General features: G+C 28.2%; 1 protein-coding gene across 2 annotated transcripts in view; it reads left to right on the top strand.

The window, feature by feature from the left end:
• Positions 1-24,596, top strand: part of LOC142319718 (uncharacterized) — a 78,899-nt gene that overhangs the window by 11,586 nt on the left and 42,717 nt on the right. For both annotated transcript variants that reach the window (XM_075357311.1, XM_075357312.1), the window contains exon 2: positions 23,561-23,811. The gene's annotated coding sequence lies outside the window, so the exon portion shown is untranslated. The remainder of the gene's footprint in view (positions 1-23,560; positions 23,812-24,596) is intronic.

Genomic DNA, 24,596 nt, shown 5'->3' with positions numbered 1-24,596 from the left:
ATAGCATTCTGAAAGGGGTAAAAGTAAGGTAATAGGGATAGATGGTGTACTACTCACATTATTATCTTGTTTAGAGATGAATGGACAATACAGATTGGTATCTAGTATTTATGAAATTGAAGTACTTGCATAATATTAAAAAAACATAATTGTTGGTATTTACCAAAAAAAAAGCAGGAACAGATAACTTTTTATCTAAATTCAAAATCTCTTGCATAAAAATTACTTAAGATAATTTACAAAGAAATAGAATATATAGTGGAAAGCATACTAGATTTAGGACCATTTCAGTTTCAGTAAACATAAAGATACAATGTAGGCCATTCCAATCCTTAAACTAATCTTGGAAGCCAGTTTTTTTTTTTTTGTGGAGTGTGGAACTTGACAGGTTTAAAGAAGCTACTAGATTTTTAAAAAAATATGTAGCCACCCTCATGGTATTGATAGAGAAGGCATTTGGTAATATAGAATGGAATGAAATATTCAGTACTTTAAGGAACATTGGAATGAATATAGCAAAAGAAGACTTATACATTTTATACAAGAAACAAGCGGCCCTGTTAAAAGTAGAAAATTAAAAAAGCAAGTTCCGATTCAGAAAAGAGTAAGACAAGGTGTAATCTGCACTTCTTTTTTTTTTAACTTACATTTAGAAAAATGAATTCAGATTTCTCATTTAGAATTCAAATACTTCACTTTCAAATTTTCCATTTGCAAGTGAAGTAGGTATTCAAGGATAAAAAATTTAAGATTCATGAAGTTAAAATTTGCCAGTAATGTTGTTATGGCAGAAAGCAAAATTGAGTTAAAAAAATTCTCACTGACATGAACTTATTGCTAGGAGGAAAGGTAATAGAAATTAGATAGGAAGGAGGATGGATAAGGGATTAAATTTTAAAATTAGTGAACATTCTAGAAGTTTATGAATTTTGCTATTTATAGTGCAAAATTACAAAGGATTAGCAAACTAAAGTAGTATCTGAAGCGTATTGGCTCGAGCAAGGAGAGCTTGTATGCAGAAAAGTATCTGTTGTAGGTCTAAGAATTAAAAAATATTTTGTGAAAACATTAAAATATAGTATTTTATGGTAGCAAAAGATGGACAATGAATGAAAGAAAAAGTGTAGTGGCCTTTGAAATATAGTGTTACATAAATTGTAAATTAGATTGATCAATAAAATGCAAATGAACAGGTTTTTGAAAAAGAAAAAAGCTTCTGGTAGAACTTGTGAAGAGCAACTAGGTTGGGTTGTATATTAAGACATCCTGTTTTTGTTAATTTGATAATAGGGGGACGTGCAATGGATAAAAACTGTGGAGGAGGATAAAGAGATTGGAATTAATAAAATAGATAGCTGCAGCGTAGGATCTAATTACGTTGAACTTAAAAGATTAACTCAGAAAAAAGGCATGGGAAGTAGCATCAAAATATTTAAATGACTCAAAAAAAAAGTATAGAATTCAATTTAAAATAATGAATATTATTCTAATAGTCAATTATTTTTATCTTTGTGTTTATCATTGCAAAATGTTGGTTTTTCTATTTCAAGTCAGTCGTTAATATTCTCTTTACATTATTTGTCTACATTTATTGAAATTAACATTGCTCATTTCTTTTGTAATTTACATAAAATATCAATTTATTATTAAGATTTGTGCTTGTTTAATGTTAATTAAATTTTATTACACATTTATTATTGTTCTGTTAATAAATTAATTTAATTATTATTAATATAATCATAATGATCAATCAGTATAAATTTGTGGAAGCAGCACGAAAGTTTTTTTTTTTTTTTTTTTTTAAATTAAGAATTCTTTTCTTTAACATTACTAGGATGTTTGGAAAGTTCCAGACTGATAAAGAAAAGACAAGATTTTTCAGAACATAAAAAAAAATTTAATATAGTCACCTTGCAATTCAATACATTTAGACCTACAACTTTTTAAAACCCTCTGTAAAATTTTATTTGTCCAACTCGGCAAAATATGCGGTTGTCTCAGCTTAGACCTTATTCAGTTGAAGTGAATCTTCATCCAGTGAGCCATTTCTTCAGGTTTGGTAAAAGGAAGTGTGTGTGCATTTTGTATTTGGCTCCCAGCACATTTCGAAGCATAAATTAGATAGTGGAGTTATGCAGCAACAACCTGAGATGTATGTACAAGCGCATTATTGTAACAGTAAAAGAGCACTTTCTTTTTTGCCAGATATGAACTTTTATCCTGAATAGCACTCTTAAGTTGGATAAGTAATGAAGCTTAATACTTCCCAGAGATGGCCCTGTCTTTTTCCAAGTAGCCTACGAGGAGCATACCACGAGATCCCATAAACCTTATCCACGATTCTTCTTGCTGATGGAACCATTTTCACATTCTTTGGCATAATTTCACTTGCGTCCACACACGTTTGGATTGCTGATGGGTCTGCCATGTAATGATGAAACCATGTATCATCAACTATAATAAAATGTCAATGAAACGCAGTGGAACTGTGTTTAAGTGTAAACACCCGTTGAAAAAGTGTTCAGTCAAATACATTGTTGGTTGGCTATTTATAAACATGGCACCATCGAGGAGAAACCTTTTTCATATCCAAAACATTGGAGAAAATACAGTGCGTTTCATAATTTTCTTAGGAGTTACAAAAAAAGTATTTCACTTACCTAAATGAAAGTTGTACGAGGTGATGCAGGGACTCAAACAGTTTTGGTTAAAATCTATAAATGTTCAGTATGTGCTCCTCTGGTGACACAGCACACATCAACACGAAAGTCTAGCTCTTGCCAAACTAGTTCTAGCATGTTTTCAGTAGAGTTGATTGCATTGATTATGTGATCCTTTAGCTCAGCGATATCATGTGGCATTGGTGGGATAAACACATTATCTTTTACGTAACCCCCAGAGAAAGATATCACATGGCATGAGGTCTGGTGATCTAGGTGGCTACAGCATAATGTGTTGGTCTTCTTCAGACGCACGTCCTATCCAGCGCCGAGGTAAGGTTGTGTTAAGGTACTGTCGAACCTCGTTATGAAAACAGGCAGGACAACCATCTTGCTGGAAAATGAAATCGTTGAGTAGCTGAGGTATAAACCATAATTGTAACATGCCGCTTACTGTCGTTTCCATAAAAAAGAACGGCCCATATAATGCCTCCTGAGAGATCGCAAAAAAACGTTTACTTTTGGAGAATCCTGAATGTATTCCACATAAGTGTGTGGGTTTTCAGTTCCCCAAACTCGCACGTTATGACGGTTTACTTTGCCGCTAATATGGAAAGTAGCTTCATTGCTAAAAATTATCTTGTTTAGAAAACCTTCATCTAACAACATCTTTTCCTGTAACTGTTAACAAAAATCAAGCCTACGTGTTTTATCTCCCTCAGAAGACACTGGATTAATTGAAGAAGGTACGGTTTGCATAATAAACGTTTACAGAGAACTTTCCACACTGTTGTTTTCGGAATTCCTAATTCTCTGCCTGCAGCCGCAGTCGATTTTGACGGGCTGCGAATGCAACTTGCACGCACACATTCAACATTGACTTCTAAGGTTGATGGACGACCGGTTGATTTTCGCTTGCACAAGCAACCGGTTTCACTGAATTGTTTATACTGTGCATGAATTGAATTGTCACTTGGTGGCTCCTTATGAAATTTCAACCGAAACACACGTTGCACAGAAATTACTGACGTTGACAAGTAAAATTCTAACACACAAAACGACTTCTTGCTCCCTATGGCAGCCATTTTCTCTACTGTCGACGGCTAACGATTAAATGGTTTACTAACTGCCTAGTATAAGTGGAAAAAAACTATTTGAAGTACTCTTTCGTACAGTACTTGTTTTATTCGTATGAGTGAAACAGTTTTTTTGTTAATGAATTTTGAAACTCCGAAATTTTTAACTTTTGTTAATGAAACTCCGAAGAACATTATGAAACGCCCTGTATAGTGGAGAAAGTCTGTTGAGATGTTGGCCAGCAATCCCATATACCTTCTTCAGTTGGTGATCATTTAATATGGCATTGTGGATTTTTGTGACTATTTTGTTGGTCATAGCGGTTTCTGGGCATCCCAAACATTCATCATTTTGATTGGATGAACAATCACATTTAAATTTAGCTGCCCACTCTTTTAGCATTTAAAACGAAGAGAAAGAATTCTTTAAATTGGAATCTAACTCTTCTTGTTTTTTTGTCAAGGTTAAACCTATTTAAACAAAGTTCTTTATAACAGTTAAGAATTCAGTATAATCCATTTTTCAGGAAATGATGAAAGTTGTTTCATTTTGTCACCACAAACAAGCAGCTAAACATAGCTGTCCGAAACATTGTAGCACACCATGTAAAGGATCATATTTGACAAATATCATAGTCATTTGGTCATGTGCCATCTTTGTATAAGGTCAAGAAGTTTTAAGCGTTTTCGCATACATCTCTACTTTATGAGAATATTTGAAATTATATGATTAAAAGTTTTGAAAAATTAGGAATATGTAGATGTATATTTACCAGCTCATTCACCCATATAAAAATTCATTGATATAAAGGATTTATGTTATGTGAATACTTAAGGTTTTGAACTTTCTATTTAAGTTAATTATTGTAGTTAAATCATATAATTGCCAAATTAAAAAAAAAAATGATTGATTGTTTTTATTATATTATTAACAGTTTATTTACTGTTGGTAATTGAATTAAATTGATGGCAATCTAAATGTGTGTGTATGTATATATACATCAGTCGTTTTATTTCATGTTAAAGGTATGTTTAACAATAAAAAAAATTTAGATAACTGAAAAGTGATAATGAATCAAACTGATGAGTAATAGCTTGGTTCTTTGAGTAGATCCATTCAGGTAAATTAGAATATCAGGAATCGTACGTAATAAAAGCTTTTAAATTTTTACCCTAATAGACTCATGAAACCACAAAAACCCCTAAATTAATAGAATTAACATAACAGCAATCCTATTTTGCACTACTTTCGATAAAAATAACTAAATTTAATAATTGAAGAATTTACATAATTTTATATTACGTAAGGAGGTAAATGTGTGAGAATACTTACAAATACACTATAGTTACAAAATTTATGAAAACTGCAATACATATTTTAAATATGCATAATATTAAAAACTAAGTAAAACTTCAGAAGACAAAATTTGTCTTCTGAAGTTTTATTCTTTAAAAAAGCTTAATTTTTTTTAAACTTTGAATTATGATCAAAGTCCAATTAATTACAAAATTAATGAAAGTTTATTCCAAACAGACCATTGCTTTCACATGCCATTTTCTCTTTCTGCTTGGCCTTCTGTGTTTTATCAATCTTTTTATCGTCCTTATAATTCTTCTCTTCTCATCACAAGTTGTTGCCCATTATATGTGCATCAATTAAATTATCGCAAAATACATGAAAAGTTTCAGTATATGCAAAAGCACATCCAATATTTTATTAAACAACTTTTTTTTTATTACAACATGCTTGCTGGGTCGATATACATTATTAAGACATGGTAATTACCATTTATCCCATATTACATTGGCTGGATTAATTTTTCCAGATTTTACTTCAAACCATCATGTTATGAGTTTAATGCTAATGAGAACAGGAAACTCTTAATAGAGCTCTCATTTAGCAGGAGTTGAATCAACAGAGTTCATACTGTGCTGTATTTTTAAAGAGAGATAGAGAAAAGGTGTCTTCACTTTTTAAGGGTGGCCCTCGTATCATTAAAACAAAATCTGGTGCTAAGTATATGTAAGCAGTATTAAAGATTATTATTTTGTAGATTCAGTTTAATCTTTTTCGTGTTAAAATAATTGCTTACATGGAGTTTGTTAGTAAAATATATTGTTCTTATTTGCTGTTGGATGTCCAGTTAATCATCTAATTTGAATCCTCATTGTTCTTATCATCCGTGCATTATCATCGCTTAAAAATAATTGTGAAAATTTTACAGTTTTGTTTATATACAAGTAATCATATGATGTTTCATTCATGTCATTTTTCACATTGTTATTTTAATTTGTTTGCTCTACAAACAGGTTGAAATTTTGAATCAAAAACATTTGTTGATTCATACGCTTTTATATCATTTTAAATTAAATTTATGATTTTTTTTTAATCAATTCAAATTTTTAATTTTGGTAGGCATTTAAAATTTAAAAAAAAATTAATTGCAGATTAAAGAATCTCAGGTTGGATGAGGAACATTTTAAGGTACATATATCTAGGAAATTAAATATCAGTGGAAAATTACAACTTCAAACAGAATAGAATTTTTACCAAGCTGTCAGATTTTTGTTTGGAACAAAAATTGCTAGAACTAATATTAGTTAAACCAGGAAAAAAAAGTCTAATTATGTATCTACAATAGTAGTAGTAAAATGTAGAGCAAAAGTTTGAAGATGACAAAAATGAAGCGACATTCAAGCAGCATAAAACTCAATTCGGTATAATGTTAATGAGAGAAAAGTTAGAAACATAGGCATAGGGTAGGTAGAAGATATGAACAAGGAGAGTGCGGATGAAAGAAAATAAGATTACAGTATTGTCAACATACGAAGAGAGTGAGGACACTGTAAATTCACCAGAGTAATGGAGAGTTTTTGATGACACCAAACAGGAAGGTGGTAAGTAAGAGGATATTAAAACCCTTAAGACATCGTTAGAAGAGCACTGATGAAGGTGAGACTTAAAATGAGACAAAATAGCTCATCTTTCTGGTAGAATTGAAAAGATAGAATATTTCCATATTTAAGGAATTTTTCTTACAAAACATACCTAAGCTTTATTGTAATAGAGACGTTTAATGAAGATTAAAGACAGTGAGAATTCATTCAGATTGTATCAGAATATCAAATCCGAAAGGTGCATGAATAGCCAGAAATGATCTGTACCTTAGCATCAGTGTTAATATTAATTTATTGTAATGAATATTAGCAAATTTTAAATTTTACATGTGAAATTCAACTGTTTAGCATATTTAAAAAGACAGCAATGTCATCTCATTGAATCAATTTTTAATGGCTTAATGCATTTCAGTACACCCGCTAAACTCACTTGCTTAGCACTCTAATTATTTTTAATTTCTAAAACGTGAAGCTTTTGAATATAATTAAAATTATGTACTTTGAATACATCATACCCCCCCCCCCCCACCGCATTTAGTGTGTTTTTTGTTTTTTTTGTTACTATTAGTAACTTACTAAAATATGAAACCTGTTGGTAATGTGTGAAAGTAGGAACCTATTTCTGGGAAAATTGATAGTTAATTTTAGTGTAATGATTTAATTGTGCTTCATGATAGAAAACACCAATCTTAATTTTATTTATTTATTTGTTACATAAAAAATTAACTGATGTGGAATCTGCATATGTTTTGATCACTTAAACAGTTCCAGCAAAGGTGGATTTAAATCTCTTAGGTGTTGCTTATGAAACGAGTGCAAGTTCTCTGATAATGTTGCATGTTGAGGCTGGGAAGTATGCACCACTCTCAACTTAGCTGTAAAATTTTTATGCATGTTCTAATCCACCGACATTACTAATTTCACATCATTCCTTTTCTGCATAAAAAATAGACTCGGTTATATCTGTTGTATGTAACAATAAAAAAACTTTCCGAACACAGAAGACAATCTTGATGTACATTAGCCATATTCACTTCTTATACGATGACTTTAGGTTACTTTTTAAAAAAAATAAAAGTGAAATTAGTTAGGCAGTATAATAACCCCTTTTTCTATGTCACAAAGTAACTCCCTTGTCCAATACAAAATAACCTCTATGGTTGTCCAGTAGCTGCATAACCTGATGTTTTGTCATATTTCATTGATTTGAAGATATCTTAAATGCAATAATATAACCTAATATAATGATATAATCTTCATTATACCAAGATTCAATGTATAATACATAAATTTTTGCTTTGAGACAATATTAACGATGAGAAATATTTTTGATTAATAGTCAGTATTGAATATTAGAGACAGTATTTATGAAATATCTTCAATTTCTTTAGCTAGTAAAATAAAGAATGTAGAACAATATAAAAGCTTCAGCCTGGGCTTACTATCAGATCAATTATGTTGATTAGTATTTATGTGAAATTATGTAAAGTACCAGTTGTAAATAAATATCAGTCATGTTATATAAGTTTTTAAATTGAAAGTAAACTCATTTTTGCTCTCTTAAAAACAGCTGTTCTTGTAAATAATAATTTGGTATTTGAAAGTGTTTTTTTGTGCAATTGCAAATTTTTGTCCTTTACTTATTTTATTAACTGTAAACTAAACTTTCAAATATTATTAAACATGGTACGGTGTTTAAAATAAAAAGTTCAAGTTGTGGTTTATGAAGCTGATATTTATCTAAAACTGGTTTTTTTTTTTTTTGCTTGATTCACCGCAGAAGCTTACAGAGAAGCTTGTACATGGGAATATGGAAGTGAAATTTTGTAGTGTTGCCATGCCTGATCAGGATTTGAACCTAGGTCCCCTTGATAAAAGGGTAAGACACTATCATTCTACCACAAAAATCAGCTTTATTGTCATAATTAGGCAATTAATAATCATAATTCAAAAAAAAAGAAATACTGTTACACAACAAAAAAAAAAGTTTTTCAGTGTTCAAATTTAGATACCTACAAGGGTCTTGTGTAGTGGATAACGTCACAAATCAGTGCTTAATAGCTGATTTTCATAGTCAAAGGTTCTGAGATTAAAATCCTAGTAAAAGTTAGTAGCTTTTATACGGATTTGAATACTAGATGGCAAAAATACCTGTGTACTTCAGTAGTTGTAGTTAAATTAACCACACATCTCCGTAATGTTCGGCCTGAGTCTGTACAAGATTGCACCTTATTTTCATCATCCTCATCTCATTGTGCTATGGGTGGTTATTTCTTGTTCAGTAGTTGAACAGATTGCAACATACACATTAGAAAATATTAATAAAATTTAGATGTATTGTCTTAAAATTTAAAACAGCTGTCTGATATTAATGGTGTAATAGATAATTTTTTATAAATATTTGGTAATTAAATTTGGATTTTATTTTGAGGCAATTCACATTATCTTAATATTTCAGAACAGAAAATATGTATAATATTTACATGTATAATAAATTTTATTTAATAGCAGAAGCATTAAAACTGTGCTCTTCTCTTTACAAGCTGTGCTGTTATAATGAACAAATAAATAATCAAATTAAAAAATGTGTTAACTTTTTGTACTATTATTAACATGTTATAAACTTTTATCAGTAAAAGCAGTTCAAATGTTAATGTAACTATGTGGGATAATTTTATTAAGTTTTTTAATAGCCAATCTTAACAGGTATTAAAGTTTTCATTAGTTACCGTACATAAAAATCTGCGTAAATAATAGATAATAACATTTTCAATGGGTGTGGATAATAAAATATTAGCAGTGAACAGCACCTCATCACTGCTCAAAATTATGATTGTATTATTAACTGTGGAGAACATTGTGTGGCTACAACAGCCTTGAACAGCGCCACTTGTATATCAGTAAAATAAAATTGTTTCCTACTTAAAATAAATCAAATTTAAACACGAGTGGTCCATACTGGTATTTTAGCTATTCAGCCTTACAGAACATTTTCTATATTCTGTTTTTAAAAAACTTAACAAGAAGAACAAAAGTATTGTTTTAATGTTAAATATTTATTTTAAATGTTTACCTAGGTTAAAAAATTCTGAATTAAAAATGATACACTTGGATTGGATGTTTACCTGTGTATTTTATAATTGTATCTTGCTTCATAGAAGTTTATTTTATATTTTCCATGTTATAAGCTGCTGGGCATGTTTAATTCAGATGCTTTATGTAGTTTAAAGTTTATTAACAATTTTTCTTAGTGCTTTTTTAGGGTTATAGAATGAAATTTTGTTTTCTTTTAACTTGTACAAAAATTATTGTACTTGTGTAGTATTGTCTTACGTTTGTGCTTAAAAGTATTTCTTTCCGATAGTTAAATTGACTTACTAAGTAGCATTAATATTGGATGACTAGAATTTATTGATTGTTAAGGGTTAAAAGAAAGTAAAAGTAAATAAAGCTCTCTGTAATGTCAGGTTGTTGCCATGACGACTGTAGTTTACTACTTTGCTTGTCCAAACATATACTTTTTTTATACTTTGTTTTATTCAATGTATATTGTAACAGTTAGTTCATATGTATTAACATATATTGTTATTGATATGTGTATCACTAGAAAGTAAGACTGCCATCAATAGTATTTTTACTAAATCATTTTTTTTCCCACTGTGACATATGTTAACTGGTTATCCATTATAGTATGCTAGTAACGAATTCATAATTTTAAAGTAAAAGCTGTTTTAAAGAGATATTTCCATTGGTTATTTGTAAATCAACCATTTTTAACAGGTAATTTCTGTAATAGAATGAAGAATATTATGCCAAATAATAGATATAGCAGGATTATTTTGAATATGAATATAGTGTGGTTTTATGTTGTGTGAAGTTTATATTATTATTTGTAATTATTTGTATTATGTTAGACATAGATATTTATGATATAAAATTATTTAAGTTTAAATTACTTGTTCAAAAATATTAGTATTTTTTCAAAATAGATTTATGATAGTTTTTTGTTTTAATATTTTTTTATATCGCATATTTTTCAGATAAACTCTTCTGTTGCAGAACAAAAAATTTCAAATACAGTTTATTTAATTCATTAACCAATCTGCCTTTGTTTAAGTCCTTGTTAAAAATTTAGAGATTGTTAATAAACATAATCTAAATGTCAGTACGATATTAAATGCTATACAGTAATGTAACGCAGGGTTTAAAATTAGCTTTGTTAACTTCAGATGGTAAGGAAGTAGCTACTTGAAAGACTTTCATAAGAACTTTTACATTTTTAAAACATTTTACAGTCAGTTTTGACATTTTTATATGGTAAAGAATTAATCTCTCTTCAACATTTCAAGTGTAACAGGGTGTCAACCTATAATACATCTGTAACCTGCAATAAATGAATCAAATCAATTTCTTTATTGTTATAATATTCTGAAATGGGTTTGCATTTAGGAGGTAGCCATTGAAACATGAGTAAGTTTGTAGAATAAACTTTATAAGTAATAAACTTTTGTAAGTCATAAAATAATCAGGATCAGGCTGCTTCCATTGATTACGTTTACTGACTGTAGTTCATTCTGAAAGGTTTTCATTAATCAGGTTTTGGTGTATTACATATGTAGTGTTGATTAAAAATAATATTATTCAATGGGGAATTGGTAGAACAACGAGATGATTTACAATAGTGAAAAATTTCGGTAAATACTTTTTCCTCTATCTTAAACTCAGTAATTGAATTAAAATAAAATGTTTATTTATCTTGAATCTATCCTAAATGTATTATTTCTTTATTTTTTTAATTTAGATAAAAAATTAATCTGGGCTATTGAAAATTAAATTAAAAATGACCACTCTTTTTAATAAAATAATGAAATTATTTATTATAAAAGCAATTATGTTACAGTCTCTTGCCGTTTTTTTAGCATTAAGTTTTGGTCCTTAAAATTTATTTATCCCTGTAATACCATTTTATGTTAAAAAAAGCAAAAATCCCTTGTCAAAAAAAGTATATAAATCTTCAGTCCAAACTAAAAATTCCAGAAGTCCGCTTAGGAATATCAAAATTCGTAGTTTGAGTTCATATTCTGTCAGATTTCAATTACTCCTAGAATGTACCCTTTTTTAAGAATTATTTTGTAAAACTGAAATTTTATCCCAGGAATATTCCCTTCAGCTACTACCAAGTATAATATATTTGAAACTTGTAATCAAGAAAGGCTATCTAGTTATTCTAATTATGGACCACATCAAAAGACAAACTTTATGTCAAATTGAGTACATGTAAATTATGTCTATATACTTGTAGAAAATAGGAATATTAGATCAAAAAATGGTTTGATAAAGTTAACTAATGTATAAAATTGTTTCCTTTTGAAAAATCAAAATACATTACATTGTATGAGTATACCTCCTGTATTGTTGGATCAAAAAATCATAATTATCACTTTTCAAAACTAGATAATTATTCGTAATGACAGATTAAACAACCATTATTAACATATGTAATGTTCTGTTTGTAGAAATTACAATCAGTATTGTACTGTTTATTGATTGGTGTATATGCACTGGGTAAATCATTAAAAGTATTCCTTCAGACTAATTTTTTCATGAGTTTTATATATCTACTGCATCTAACTCATGATCAATTTTTCTTGCTGCTTTGTAATTTACTTCACAAAAAAAAAACTTTTGTGTAATACAAATTAATTTTTAAAACATATTTGTCATGAATTAAAAGTATCAAAAGGATTTTTAACTTAATCTGTTCATTTATTTATTCTTCTAAAAATAAATATTGTATGAAGTTACCAAACAAAAACTACTACTCAGCAAATGTACAACAATAATTCTTGTAATCCTTGAAATTTATAATTTGAGGCTATCTACTTATAGAAATATAGAGCGAAAAGAATGTGTGAAGAGGACTGAACAGATATAATCTGTATAAGCAGAGGCTGTACCTCATTTATTACGAACAGTGTGCTTGGACTAAATCTGCATTGTTAACTATTTGAATGCCAGATCCAATAAGATTTATACCAAACTAGGTTACGTTTGATCATTGTAACCATTTATCCATGTATGTCATTCTACCTATTAAATAATGTATCTCAATATTCCATTCATGAATTTATATTTTTTTTATTAATTTTTCTGCGATAACTTAATGATAGTTTCATGTCATCTGATCTGTGTATGCATTGTTTGGAATCAGGATGAAGTCAAAGTGTGTTTACTGACTATCAGAGACAATATACTTTCTTCTTTTTTCAATAGTATTGTATTCCTGTTTATTCAAAAAGTGTTTAATCTTTTAAAAACTTCATTTGTCACAGTAAAACATTTACCGATTGAATTGGTAAACTTTGTAAAAAATGGTTTTAATCTATAACTGAATTAAGTAAGTAATCATCATACATTTTTGAATTAAAAAAAAAAGAAAAAACAGTAATCAAAATGATAGCCCTTTTAATTTCTAAGAAAATAGATTTTTAAATTATTGGGTCAATATATGTACATAGATTTTGCACTTCATGATTTCCGATTATTTTACATGCTATTATTACAAAAGCAATGTATAATATTATAATAGTAAACTTGTTTTACAATTTCTATCATCATTGTCCATTTATTAATAGCAGTTGCTTTTAGTTAAACTGTATCCAAGTTGTCTGATTTCGGTTCCAGCTTGTCAACTCCAGCTTCCTGTTTATGAAATATGATTTTTGGCCGTTGCCACCTTCACCATACTTCCACTAGTCATCCTTAAATTTTCAGAATACAACTCTGAGATATTGCAGTAATATTATATTTTTTGTCATTTATAACAATAAATCTAAAAGTATATTTTGATTACATATGAAAAATAATTAATAAAACTGGAAGTAAATATTTAATGTGAATGATCATTTAAAAAAAAATGTCTTCTTTATTAAAAAAATAAATCACTTGATATAAAATTATATGTATATTACTTACGTTTAATGCGATGGTTGAGCTTGTTGGTCCTTGCAGAGTTCCTGGATATCTGGCTCGATATTGGTGAACTTGAGCCAACACTTAAATCATCAAGACAATTTCAGTATTTTATTTTTATTTGAAGGAGCGTTGAAAATCTTTTCTCACAAAGATAGGTTTTTGAAAACTGCATGACAATTTTCAATGCCTATTGCATAATTCACCTCTCACTGAAGGTGAGATCCAAAATCGAGCCAAACCAAGATCATGGAATGCATTTTCACATGAAAGCACATTTTGTTCGATAACAAAAGTTCTTTGTTCTTGTGATTGTAAGCTTGAAATTATAAAGGTTATTCAGAAAACACATATCAAATTTTTGTTTCACAGTTTTGAGGAATTAGAAAGCTTTATTATTTTTCAGTATCCATTTTATTTATTTTATTTCAGTTTTTAACGACTTATTTGGCTTTTACTTACTTAATTTTGTTATTATTGGTTTGGATAATTTTCAATTTAATTTAAGTCTGCCCCGTAATTTTTGGACCACAGGTTGAGAAATATTGTAGATAGTTTGTTAATATAATTTAAGTTTCTGAATCTGCTTAATTTCAATCATCAGTAGTATTAATCATGTTTACAGGGATTTTTGTTGTGTAATTATTAGTTTATCAATTTTCTTTAATTTTTTTTTATTAAATAATTGACCAGTAGATGCATTTTTACAAAATATTGTTTTTGGCTGTAGGCTATTCAGATCATTTTATTCCAGCAGGAACAATGGAAAATAAAAGTGCGATTTTTAAAACAATTTTTTTTTCTCTTTATAAATTGCAGTAGCAAAAATAATTTTATCTGCAGTATAAACTGTTCTAGCTAAGTTATAGAGTGAAAACCCTTCTTGTGGTTAGGAAACATCATTTGATCAAGCTGATTGCAATTTACAAAAGATGTAGAAATTAAAAAAAAGAATATATTTCATATTTATAATTCTTACATGTAGATTCTAAGTTTAAAAAAATTCTTTTGAGGTTTTTATTTATATATTATTAACAATTTCTTTAAAATTATTATATCAGAAAAACTAGCCGTTTATGATTAACACATATGATACATCGTTATCCTGTTATACTGTAATAAAGTAGAAGCAAATTTTTTTAACTTTGATCATAATCTTTAACTGTATCAGATTATAGCTGTACATTTTTTCTAGTTATTTATTGTGATTAGTGGTACCATAGTGTTGTAGAAAAAAATGAGGTATGTTTCTTTAATATATAGTAAAGAAACATTCAGATTAGGTAAAAGGTTCTTTATTAAACTTCTCATTTCCTGTGTCTATAAAATAATTACATGAAATGTTATTTAATTCAGTGTTTGTAATTTGTTTTTTGTTTATTTATTATATAGTATTGTATGACTCACTGCAATGATAAAATTGTCATCAGTATAAATATTTTGCTGAAGTAGCAATATTTTTGTTGCTTTCTGTTATAAAGTTATGCTACTATTGATTTGGGATAAAAATTGTGATATTTTATATCACAATTTCATGTACAGTAGGTTTTATAGAACATAGTAAGCATTATTATTGAATGATAATGGTGATTATTAATGGATTTGGTTTTATGGAATATTTATTTTTTGTATTATAATAATTTAGAGAAGTATAGTATTAAAGATATGACTTTATGTTATTAATTTAAAAAAAATAAAAATTAATAATTAAATCAAAATAAATAATAGCATTACCAACTAAACAAATGCTGAGAATAAATGTCTTAAAAATATCAGTCAGTTACAGTAAATATTTACAGTATATTGTATTCTTTGAATGTAATGTTTACCTTGTAACTAAATCACATAGTATTGTTAAACTAATACTGTACAATGGTGTTTATCTGTCTAGTTTAATAATTTTGACACCTGGATTAACCCCAGTCCATTTAGCTTTGCCTGAAGTTTTATTTTATTTACTTTTTTACGCTGTTATTTTCTATGCAGTTAATTATAATTATGTATGATGTAATTTGAATAAATATTTAACACATCTTTTTTTCATATTTCACAGTAAGACAAAAAAGCTTGTCACTTAAGTGCCAGAGATTCTAGATAAATTCAAGATAAATATTAATAACTATTCTAAAAAATTGCATTGTACAAAAATGAATTTAAAACTACACACAATTACGTAAAGTTTCATTTTGCAAACAAAAGTGTTAGTGGTGGCGATAATATTAAATTTATTTAGGTACTGATTTTATCAAAAGCCAAGCTAATACTCTTAAAAATCCTTTAAATGACTTATAAAGCTTATTAGAAATTATAAGAATATTTCAACAGGAAATAAAATAAATTTGGCAAACTAACGAATTTAGTATCGTATTACAGTACATAATCTTGATTTTTATATTTATATATATATGAATCTAAATACTATGCCAGTGAGTTGGAAGAGGGTAGTAATTAGATTAGAGTCGAAAAGTAATAACGATTATCAATATGTTGTTATTACAGCACAATAGACTAAACCATTGTCAGAAAAATTCCCTTATTATAATTATTTATAAATAATCTACCGTAAATTTTGTTTTTTTGTTTTTTTGTTTTTTTTTATTCCAGTTTTTTCAGTGATATTTAGATACACTACATCTGTTATAACTGAAAATACAATTCCTCTAAAGCAGAAAACAGTTAGATAAATCTTATATTTTTTTGCATAAGGAAAAAAACAAGTTTTTTTAGAGATACTTCCTTCCACCTTCGTATTGTTTTTTTTTTTTTTTTTTCAACTACAACCATTTAAATAAACTATATTATATACACTTGGAGAATTAAAACTTTAAAAATGGCGTACATTAAATGTTTTCAATTGACATCTGTGTGGCTAGTTTTATTTAAAAGACTGCAGAATATTTTGCTAAAAGCACAAAATGAAATATGAAGAAGAAACTGAAGATGATATAACTATACCTAAAAGAATGTTTTTTTTTCTGTAAAAATAAATTAAAATTTATTATGTTGTTTTCTGCTTGAAGCAATACTGTGTTATTTATTAAATATATATTTTATTTTGTTGTTACCAATATGAAAAATAATTAATTAGGATTACGCTAAGAAAAATAATTATTTATAATTGTATGTTACTTGAAAAAATTATAATTTTTGCTAATTTCTTAGTGGTTTTTTTTTTTTGAAATTTCTTTACACAGCTTCATTGCCATTTCAAGCTCTTTTCTGAAATTACTTTTTAGTGATGGGTTGAACCCGTAAACTTGACCAAGCCTGTTGCTTTCATAAATATTAAACTTAAATTAACAATTTAAATTTAAATTAATCACTTCATTCTTTTTCTTCATATTATTCTGTGTTACTATTGAATCTTTGTATTAGTTCTTCATTTTGACATTCAATAAGCTGTACAAAAAGTAGCAGACTGCTCAATATTGGTTCACCAAAAGATTGAAAACCCAAAGGAATGTATACATATTCTGAAATCCTTCAGCTTTTTTTCTATGCAATGGATACAATTTAAGTTATTTTTTTTCTTAACAGCAGGCAACAATGATAGACCATAATTTTATCTAACATGCATCTCCAGTGAAATAATAACTACAGTGCAGTTTTGTACTACATTTAATCATTTAAAATATAACCAAAATAAAGACAGGACTAATAATACTGTTGACTGTCGCTTTAATAATCTAAATTGTAGAAATGCAGTAATTGTCATTGTTTGGTTTTTTATCAATAGCTGTTGTGTATAGACCGTAACTGAATAATAAATTTGCAAATAATGATTTATTACTTATTGTATTCTGTGTTTTATTACTATTGATACATTGGATAGTAAAGTGCATCATTTTGAAAAAATCTTTTTGTTATAATTTGAGTGGCAACACTTTTTCAACTCATATGTACAGAAATGATTTAATATTGTGTGTGTGTGTGTAATGTTTCAGTGCAGGTGGGTTAGTTTGGTGGTGTATATAACTTGGCTCTTCTGTCATAACTTTGCAGTTACGAATGAATAAAAAATAATTGCTGTATGGGAAACATGTGCGTGTGTGTATTTATATAATTGTAAACTCATAAATTGTTTAATAAAAACTTTATCATTATCAGTAAGATTTCTTTTTTAAAGTAATTATTTGTCATAGTCATCCACAATATTCAACTTGCCATTAATATAAAAAAAGAGATAAATTATTTATTAATATGGATGATGTTGCAAGTATATCAGATAGAAATGCTTTTAAAATTTAATGTAAACCAGGTAAATAAAAAGAGAGAAAGTTACTTAAAATATTCTTTTAGCTGAAATATTTTAAGAAATTTCATTCATGGAATGGGTGGAGATAAAAATAAATGAAAGACTAGATAGAAAGTAAGTCTAATGTATATCTTTTGCGTTCTTTATTGGGTTTCTCATTGTGTAAGGATTAATAAATTTGTTATTCAGATCCACATTCCCTGAATGGTGTTTTAAATAACACAATTTGGCAATAACAATAGCAAGTTTACAGTCTTAAATAGGCCTATCTCAGGATTGTCTTTAGTTTTATGTTTATGGTAATTAAGATGATTATTATTCATTACTAAAGTATTACTATTTACTAATTTTTGAAAAATAAAACATTTCATTGGAAAAACTTTTAATTTTACCAAAATTAAAAATAAACTCAATGCACAGAACATAAGGAAAAAAATTCTTTAGCCCATTTTAATGTTTATTTTAGAACAGATCCTAATAATATAATATAAATTTTGTTGGATATTTAATGCCTCAGATCTTAATTTGACTTGAATTGATTTTTCTCTTGTCCTTTTGTGCATTATTTAAAAACAATTTCTTCTAAATATAGCAAAAGATTAATTATCTAATTTGAAATAAGTATCATTGGCTTAAAACCCGCCAATATCTAGCCTTTAATGAGATAAAAATTTCTATATGTCTCATGTAGAATAAAAAGCACTTGTAAAAATAGTCATCGTTGCACTGTTTTTTCAATGTCTTCATTGTTGTTTAAACTCTGTTATTAAAGGAACTTTTTCACTTGCATGATCAGGTGAAAGACATCTCATGCTAAATTTTGGCTGAGGGATCAATCTGTTGTAATGACATGCATTTTTAGTTGAATCATTTGGTGAAGGATTAAGTTAGAGTAGCAGTGTATGGACAGAAATTGTAGTAAAGAACTACAACTCTGCACTCTTGCCATGTACATTATGTAAAACGCAGTTGCTTTCAGAACAGAGTAGGAGACCGCATTTAACAACATGATCTACATCAAGAATTCATCTGACTGAATTGCATTTCAGGCCTAAAAAACTGTATACATGTTCTTATGAGTCCAAAATGTGGGCTTGAATGTCTGTTTTCATTGAGTATCTCCGGTGAGTCTATCACTTAGACTTAAAAACTTACGAGTTTTTTGGTTTTGGTACCTCATTATTATGTGACAATATGGATTTATAATGGGCATGTCTTATTGGCAAAACACCAGTTTAATTCATTTTCTGGCTCTTAGAGAGAGCATTTTCCACATCTTGCATGAGCACAACTTTGAGTAGTTCAGGTCATTTGACTTGATTTTATGAAGGTCACATCTTGTAAATAGTGAAAATTCAAGGAGTAAATGAAAACCCAACTGCGTTGATAAATTTTTTTATTCAACCACCTGCACCAAAATGTTGGTGACCATAAATGATGAGCATCACTCCATATCTCATCAGTCATCATATTTCACTCTCAATGCTTGATCTTTTTAAACAGGCAGCAATAAATGTAGATATGCATGAAATACTGTTACTGTACTCTTAATGGCATCTAATTTTCTGTGTGCAAAGCTTTGAAGCATTGGTAGCATTTTAAGCTGAGTTTTACTAACAACCCATACTTTCTTAAGAACCTAATAGAATTTCATATTAAGTAAATGAGGTGGAATAGTGTAATTAAAAAAAAAAAAAGAAGTTAAATAACCAAATAATCTCAACGCAAGGGAAATTCCATTTACCTTGCGTTGAGATTTAGGAAATATATGTTTACAATTTTTACATAAAGATTGTGACATTTTATCTTAGCTTTGTTCAGGTCAGGTCTGAAGGGTGAACAAAATGTTTGTAATGGAACATTGTACAGTACATACAATTCAAGTATGTACAGTACAAGTTCCATTGCGGTGTTACAAAGGCTGGTAATTATTTTAATTACATGGGTTTTTCTGTTTAAAGAAAATTCCAGGAAAGACAGGCCAAACAGTGATTCATCAGGTTCATAGAACTCATCACATTTTAAAAGATTTAAGTGAAAGGTGTCTCGGCCTCTCATTTGGAGGTCCCAGATTTGAACCCCTGTCAAGCATGGCATTGTCACACGTTACAAATCATTCATCTCATCCTCTGAAACAAAATACCTAACAGTGGTCCCGGAGGTTAAAAAAAATAGTGAAAGTCTGAAGAGGGGCATGATTAAAGATTTTATTATATGTCCTACCTCACTGGTAAATTCAGTAGTCATATTTTTCAGTTTAAAAACACAGTTCTGTACCTTAGAATCAGTTAAACAAACAGTATTGCGTTAAAAGTGATCAATCGGATACTCGGTAGTCAAACACAGTAGAGTAATACTGTAATTGCATCAGTGAATGGGTTTTCATTTTAGTGTATCTCTCTAAAAAAAACTGTACAGTATATTTTTAAAAAAGTGTACTTTATTAACTCTGGTTCATTTGTAATAAATGATGTGGGGTGTCAAAAGGAAACAACTGTCTGTGACTGATAAAATCCAAATTATCCAAAAACTGGAATGAGGCCTATCAAATTCAGATATTTGCAAAAACATGAACTTTCTTTATCCACGGTTTCACAGTTTCAACAGTATGGAAGAGTTGCAAGAAACTTACAAGTACTTTTGAAAAAAATCACATGCAAGCAAAAAAACTTGGGCTGTGTGACAAAGACGACTTAGATAGCACCCTGTTATCATGGTCTAAAGTGAAAATGTTTCTATCAGTGGGCCAGTTTTAAAAATTCAGGCTGAAAAATTTGCTATAAACCTCGCTACGCAGATTTCATTTGTAGCAACGGATGGTTAGACCGTTTTAAAAGCAGACAGATTGTTTTTTGAAAAATTAATGGGGAAGCTGATAGCATAGACAGTTCAGTTGTGATAATTGGTTACTTATTAAATCTGGTTATAATGAAGGACATTTTTAATGCCAATGAAACTGGCTTGTTTTATAAATTAACCCCAACAAAAATTTTAAATTTAAAAGTGAAAAATATATTAGTAGGAAACAGTCAGAGGTCAGGCTAATGATTTCTTATGCTCAAATTCAACTGAAACAGAAAAATGGAAACTTTTAGTAATAGGGGAATCAAGAAATCCAAGATGTTTTAAAAATGTAAAAAATACTTTCCGTCATTCCACACCATATTTAGGCGTAAGATTACCAGACAATATATCACTGAGAATGGATTTAAACTCTTAAGTAGACAAAAAAATCAGCCTTTCAAGAATACTCAATAGATGACTATGCGACAGCGATAATGCTGTACATACAAGCAATACATACTCGTACTACAGAAATTCTGACTGATGACATTATTACTGAGATAACTCATAGTCATGCAGGTGATAGCAAAGCTGAAACTGAAAACGAAGATTAATCTACTACTTTCCCAGTCATATCAGTGATTGACATCAAAGAATGTTTTCAAAAAATTAACCTTATTTAAGAGACTAATAATGTAAGTGATGAATTTGTGGAGTACTTGAAAGAACTACAAAACTGTTTTGATGTTTACAGGTATAAGATTATTAAAACACACAAAAATTAACGATTAATTCTAAGGTTAATTAGTTTGTATACCCAATTAAGTTTTGACATATTCTGTTAGAATGAAGAAAAAATTGATTAGAATGATTTTTTAGATTTAATAAATACAGTTTGTATGTAAAAACATGACATAGAAATTTTTGTGTGATGTTCATTTGTTGCTTTCCTCAATGATTTTGGTAAATTTTACTGGACAGTTATTACAATTTTTATTGCCAATTCATTGAAAGCTAACAGTTTTGGTTAAAAGCAAAATGTATTAGCATCTAAAAATTGTATTACATTTAAATTTTATTTGTTAGTTTATAATACAAAACACATCAATATTTTATTTTAAAACAGCTTCTGCTTAGGTATAAAATTTATTTTTTATATTATAATAGATAATGAAGGCGTAAAAATTTACGGTTAAGAGTTGACAACTCAGAAGTAATGAGCATATTTGATCGGCCCCTTGAATCTCGTTATAACCAAGTTTTACTGTAGTTTCATACTGTATTATCTTTTTTATATTCATCTAAATTTTTAAGTATTCAGAATTAATATATATTAGCACATGATTTATACTATTGTAGAGTTTCTATCTTCTTTGTGGAAACTCCATATTCAATAATTTTTATTTTTCTACCAAAAAAATTGTATTGTTTGACCATGACTTGTTTGTCACTGCTGGTGTTAGTGCATACAATTAAATTCAGATAATCTGGATCTACTCAGCTATCTGAGGTTTGGATGTTCACTTGGTCTCTGAATTCTGAACTCCTACCATTTCTTTATGTATTCTTAATTGTATCTCTTTTTTGGTGACCCATTTGTTCACCAGTCTTTGTCATTTGTAATTATGTTTTGTGACTCTTGAAAGCTTTTTCTGTTTCACCAGCCATACAAACAAATTGTTACTGTACTGCATGACAAAGTTAACAGATTAGCTGGCTATTAAGTGAATAGAACTCTTAGAAATGTGACGTCACTAGAATATCTTCTCTTAAAATAGATTATTACCAGATTTTATTTTATTATGTTTCTATATTATTGATTTATGTCTAATTTTAATTATCTCTTGTGTGAGATATATATATATATACATATATATATATATATATATATATATATATATATATATATATACTATTATTTCAGGAAAACTACTTAATTAATTAATTTCAGATAATTTAATTTTCTCTATTTTGAATGTAGATCTTATATTAAAATATGTTTTTCAATCATTCTACTCATGTGCCATGTACTTCTATTTTTATGAAATAAATGTATTGTATTTAATTTCTCACAGAAATAAGATTTATTGATCATTGATCATATATATATATATATATATACTATTATTTCAGGAAAACTACTTAATTAATTAATTTCAGATAATTTAATTTTCTCTATTTTGAATGTAGATCTTATATTAAAATATGTTTTTCAATCATTCTACTCATGTGCCATGTACTTCTATTTTTATGAAATAAATGTATTGTATTTAATTTCTCACAGAAATAAGATTTATTGATCATTGATCATAAACTAAATTAAAAATAGTAGCATGTTAGTGTAATATGAATGAGTAATACTTTAAAAAAAAAAACTTTATTTATGGTAATAATTTGGTAGTTTTAGTGTTAAATAATGATTAAGATGACATACAAAATCATTTATTTGCAGTGAAAGCAACTAATCAACATTTTAAAGTTTATCTATCTCTTCTTTAACCCAACATAAATGTAAACAATCAACATGTTGTATTATAGATTTGGATTTAACGGTTAGCTTTATCACATCAGTATGTTGGTTGATAACTAGTTCAAAAAACCTAAACAAAGATTGAAAATTAAGAGAAACTAAATTATATTATTGTATTTTTTCAATGAGTAAGATTCATTTATTTTAGTTGTGTTGTTTTGTCTTAACAAAAAAACAAAATTTAATATATTTAGCTGTTTTTAAAATTTTCAAGACTCTTATCATGAAAGAAGATGAGACTATATTAACTTATATAAAATTGTTGTTCATAGTAGAACTATACAGAGAAATTTATTTACTTTTACCCTAAAATTTTTTGTAAGACTTTATATAAAAGGTGGTGGTAATATTTGCTTTAATAAACTCGTTTGATTTATTATTTTAGCGGAGGATATAGAGCAGTTAAAACGATTTGCATCAGGTGGATATTGTGATGATTCTACTATCGTTTACTTACAACATCCTTGTGTAATATTGACTGCTCTTGAAGTTCTTGGATATCATGTTGTTGCTTCTTCATCCACAGCTGTAAAGCAAGATTATAACGAATATATGTGGACAATGAAAAAAGAATTTACTGAACCCGAGCCAACTGTTCCACCTGCAACAAAACCAGCAATGCAATAATTTTTTTCAGTATGTAAAATGTTTTAATTAAAAGTACATTTTTTTTTTTTTTATGTTTTTCTTATGATCTATTTGTTATTTGATTAATTTTTCTGTCTGAGGTTTTTTATTACATAATCAGCTTGATATTTAGATGTGAGTGAAGTAGTTTTTGTTATTAGATTTATTAAAGGAAAAGTTATTGTTTTAAAATTTATTACTTTTCGAAGATTAAAGAACATAACGTAAAGATAAACAATAATTCTGTCAGGGATGTCTGAAATAGTGTTCGCACTACTGACAGTGCAGTGAAGGGGATAGGATGTTACAGATAGGAAGATACCCTGATCTAGCAATCCATCCCTACTCTTTGCATCATCTGAGAATTTTAAACTTTGACAAGTAATATCTAAATGTTTACCCTAAACAATTAGGCGTTAGGTAATCGTACTGATTTGTTAACATTGTTGTGGAACATTTTTTAAAGCAATTAATTGTGAAGACTAATAACTTAGTCGGTGTAAACTAACTGTTGTTGGAATTGCATGACCATATATTATTAATTTATTCAATTTAAAATATTTCTTGGGCCTGGACTGTACTCTAAAACCTCAATCAATAGCAGTTCTTCAGAGAGTTAAACCCATTTGGTAACTTTAACTTTAATGGTTGTGTTGTTATACTCATCCTTAAAATTATGAGCCAAGAACAATCAGTATACCTGTTCGTAGAGGTTAAAACTTATTAAGTTTAAAACTGTTGCTGTAAATCATATTAAATATTGGATTGAAAAATAAAACTTTTCAATTCTCAGA

This window comes from Lycorma delicatula, chromosome 2 (genome assembly GCF_047948215.1).
Source record: "Lycorma delicatula isolate Av1 chromosome 2, ASM4794821v1, whole genome shotgun sequence".
NCBI lineage: Eukaryota > Metazoa > Arthropoda > Insecta > Hemiptera > Fulgoridae > Lycorma > Lycorma delicatula.
Note: the sequence above shows the minus strand (reverse complement) of the source record. Positions and strands in the feature narration are given on the sequence as shown.